The sequence below is a fragment of the Phalangium opilio genome, unplaced genomic scaffold, assembly GCF_054372755.1.
Source record: "Phalangium opilio isolate 3A_F unplaced genomic scaffold, DU_Popi_V2 ptg000105l_1, whole genome shotgun sequence".
In the NCBI taxonomy this organism is placed as follows: domain Eukaryota; kingdom Metazoa; phylum Arthropoda; class Arachnida; order Opiliones; family Phalangiidae; genus Phalangium; species Phalangium opilio.
In genome coordinates, this window is record NW_028324207.1 from 11263687 (window position 1) to 11267448 (window position 3762).

A 3762-nucleotide genomic window follows, 5' to 3' on the forward strand; every position below is an offset into this window, starting at 1 on the left:
CCATCGCTTCGAAGGGAGGCTTCAAAACGATCAGTTCCAAGTGTGATCTTGCCGCGACAAACAATGGAGTCAGGCGCTTCTCTAATCTCCGATAAAAGAACTTATCAAGGTAGATTTATTACAGAGAGAGGGAAAGATAGGTTAATCAATTCGGGGCAAATTATGCGGATTCGAGAAAGAAATGGCGTGACTTAATCTAACAAACATCACGTGATCCATGAAACACTTGAGGGAGATAAAAGGGGTCACCTTGGGTTCGTTGGGTTACAATGGTGTGTCGCAATTTCGACGTTTAAAAAGCGTTGCTCGGGGAGAGGCGAGCGTCAGAACGGTGCTCGTCAATGTGCGAATAGGAACCAGGTCCAACAAGCCAGAGACATCAAAATGGTAAGTGGTGCAGTTTCGAGTTCTTAAGTAAATTGCGCGAATCACGGGGAGTCGAGCAAAAAGTTGAACATTCCTTTTATAAGTTAAAAATAGGATATTTGTTTTGTAGAACTTCAGATCAAATAATTATTGAGGTTTTATAGGATAATTTAGGAAAAATGGAACATTGGTTTCGTTTCTGTTTTATAGAATTTCGCGAGGATGCCAATGTCCGCATAATTTTCGAGAACCATAGCTCAATTCCGCACAATTTTTATGGCCCACTTGCGCACAATTTTACATAGAAATTTTAGTTCAGCCTTTTTACCATAACCCATTTCCGCAAAGATTTAGGCTTTCAGGATTTGTACAAGATGTTTGCAATGAAACTCCCTGACGTTTCCGGGTTTTCCCTGACTAAATTGCACAAATTTCCCTGACCATTTGGAATTACTTAAATGGCGTAAATATGTGAAAACCAATCTAAATTCACTCGAATCATTTTCGAACGAGTTGTTATTGTTATAAAAATAAGCCAAATAATTCGTTTCAATTTAACAGTAACTAAATAAAGTCACAAATACCCGGAGCGAGTTCCGCCAATTTCGGGCTCTGCTCAAATCTCAGACAACATATTTTCTGGTCACCCTTATTCGGACTTTAAATTTCCCTCCAATATATTTTTCCCTGACCTTTTAGGTACATTTCCAATTTCCCTGACATTTTGGGCCCATTTTCAATTTCCCTGACTTTTCCGGGTTTTCCAGGTCGTGTACGAACCCTGGCTTAGCTTTGGTTTGGGTAGGGTGTTGTTAGGTAAGGCAATTCTGCAATAGAGGCTTGCTATTTATTAAACTTGTGATTTGACCATTGCAATATCACCATCTACATAGAAAAGTGTATTAATAGACGAAAGCATTAAAACAAGTGTGTTTTTATGTTAAATAACAAAACTAAAAGATGCATTTTCTAATTCCGTTTGAAAAAACTGCATTAAAAATAAATGCATCGTTAAATAGCATCGAACATTTTGGACATTTTGTCTATATACGGTCCAAAAGGATTCAGTCCAATGGGCCAGCAGCGCAAGTTTCACGGTTTTAAAATGTAATCAACAAGAAAATAAAAATGTTTTACTTGCAATCAGTGCCGAAATGAGTTTTAAAACTGTGCTGAAAGGGGTTTATGGGTTTTTAAAGGCCGACTTCCAGCATCGAAAAGGGTTCTAGCGAACTGAAAACCGAGCATCGAGAATAACAATGGAGTAGGGACCGTGCCGAAGCCTCGCTGGTTCAAAAGATGGAAGGGTTCTCGCTAACTGAGAGCCGTGCCGAATGTGGTTGGTTCTAGCGGAGTGAATATACGCGATAGAGAATTTCCTTCAGGGGAAAGCAAAAATTCGAGAGGAAATAAATTGAAAAGGATCTCTATTGTTCATCTTCAGTTCGCTAGAACCACATTGCGCGGCTGTCAGTTAGCCAGAACCCTTCCATCGTTTGACCCAGCGGGGCTTCGAAAATCAGCATGGTCGCTTCATTGTTAGTCTCGATTCTCGGTTTTCAGTTCGCTAGAACCCTTTTCGCTGGAAGTCGGCCTTTAAGGTGTTAAAAGTAGAACTGCGCGGAAACGGGCCACCCCCGAATTTCACATGAGAAAATAATGAGGTTTTATAGGAGTAATATTCCGCATACTGCAGGACTATTGTTATAGAAGATCTATCGAACTTTCGTGAGGAAAGTAACGTGGGAAATCGGTAATTGAAAATGCAATTTGATAGCTTCTGTTCAAGGGACAATTCTCAATTAAAGGCTAAACTTTACGGTTTAGCTGGCACATTCAAAATACAATTTTTTCAATAAATATCATGAATTATTCAAGGTTAATTATTGGATAATTTGTTAAAATTAATGTGCGGAAATTAATTAAAATATATATTTCCCATGTTTTTCTTTATTTTGCCCTTCATATAATAGGTTTGGTTTGGTTATATTTTTATATATTTTATGGTATTTGGTGGCTAGGAAGAAGGAACTAGGACTCGGGTTTTTATGGTCATGAAAATATTGATTAAAGGGAGGGTGAAGTGGAAAATCAAGTGATAATTACAAGACCAGTCTGCATAGTCAAACATTCAGAAAATACTTCCGAATGATTTTAAAATTCAAATTAGGTTCAGATTTTAAGGGTAATTTGAAGTATCCCCCTCCGACCAATCGCGTAACGCCTTGCCTTTTTGTTAACAAAATTCTCGTGGCACGATTGTCACATCGCGCGCCTAATTTTATCAAATATCGCGATAAATTTCATTCGACACTCAAAAAAGTAAGGTTTTCTTTAGATTTGAGATAATTTTTAAATCACGTCGCTAATTTAAATAGTTTTGAAATTAAGCCAATTAAAATTTCAATAAACAAACATTAACCTTTACGCATGTTCTGTGTCTAAAAACGGGATGAATAGTAGCCGACGAAAATCAGTCCAAAAAAATGGTAGGCCAAAAGTCTGGCAGCATTGCACCTCCAAAAATAGCGCTAGATTTTAGCGACTGCCGTAGGGGCGGTGTTACTTCAATATGGACCACGACCATTGGTACCGATTCTTTGACTAAAGTGGTTAAATTGGAAATTTTCAGGATTTGGGAGCTGGTTGATGGGGGAGTGGCACTCGTCATTCGGAAACGTCAAAAAGCAGCAAATGAAGACACGAACTTAGAGTAGGTGGTCCGCTCCACGGAACGGCGGAGTGAAACGCCCCTCGATTCTCGCATAAAGAAACAAAGTCTTTCGAGGTAACTTCATCAAATTTTTAAAGTTCTTTCTCGAATTATGGTTTTGCATTTTAATAATTGCGCCCTTTTCAATCTTTTTCTAATTGCAGGTGGTCGTTCCTTCTGGGCGGGGTCAAGGAAGGCGCCTGAACTCATTCAAAGTGCAACTATCGAGAGACGGACGTCGAAATGCTAAAGTTCATTTTCAATCAATCAATCAAATCTCAATCGACGACAACGAAATTCAAAAGGTAGAACTTGATCATGGAAAAGTTCAGTTCGGGAAACAACTTGTTCAGGGTTAGCAATAAATTCCCAGATTCCCCAAATGATTCCTTGAATTTTATTTCCCTAATTATTCTTTAGCTCAAAAGCTATTTGTCAATGTCAATAGGGATATTTCTTAAAAATGTCACTGAGTTACAAACAAGTCAACTCTTCATTCTGACAATTATCTTTTAAACAAAAATTTATCGTGCAATTTTGCAATTCTCGTAAACCCAAGAACTGTTGTCAAGTTTTGTTTTCCACGGAAATCAAATTGCCTTCCCTGGCTAAAATATTTTTAATTTCGAGGCATTTTTTGGCGGTCAATTACAAAACTCAATGTATATTCCAGGATTTCAATG

At 38.1% G+C, this 3762-nt stretch overlaps 1 long non-coding RNA gene across 1 annotated transcript; it reads left to right on the forward strand.

Annotated features, from left to right (window-relative positions):
- The first annotated feature begins 99 nt into the window (after positions 1-99).
- On the forward strand, positions 100-3136 carry LOC149629979 (uncharacterized). Its single transcript, XR_016374434.1, has 2 exons — positions 100-387; positions 2999-3136. It is a non-coding gene; the product is annotated as an uncharacterized LOC149629979 (long non-coding RNA).
- Positions 3137-3762: the final 626 nt, after the last annotated feature.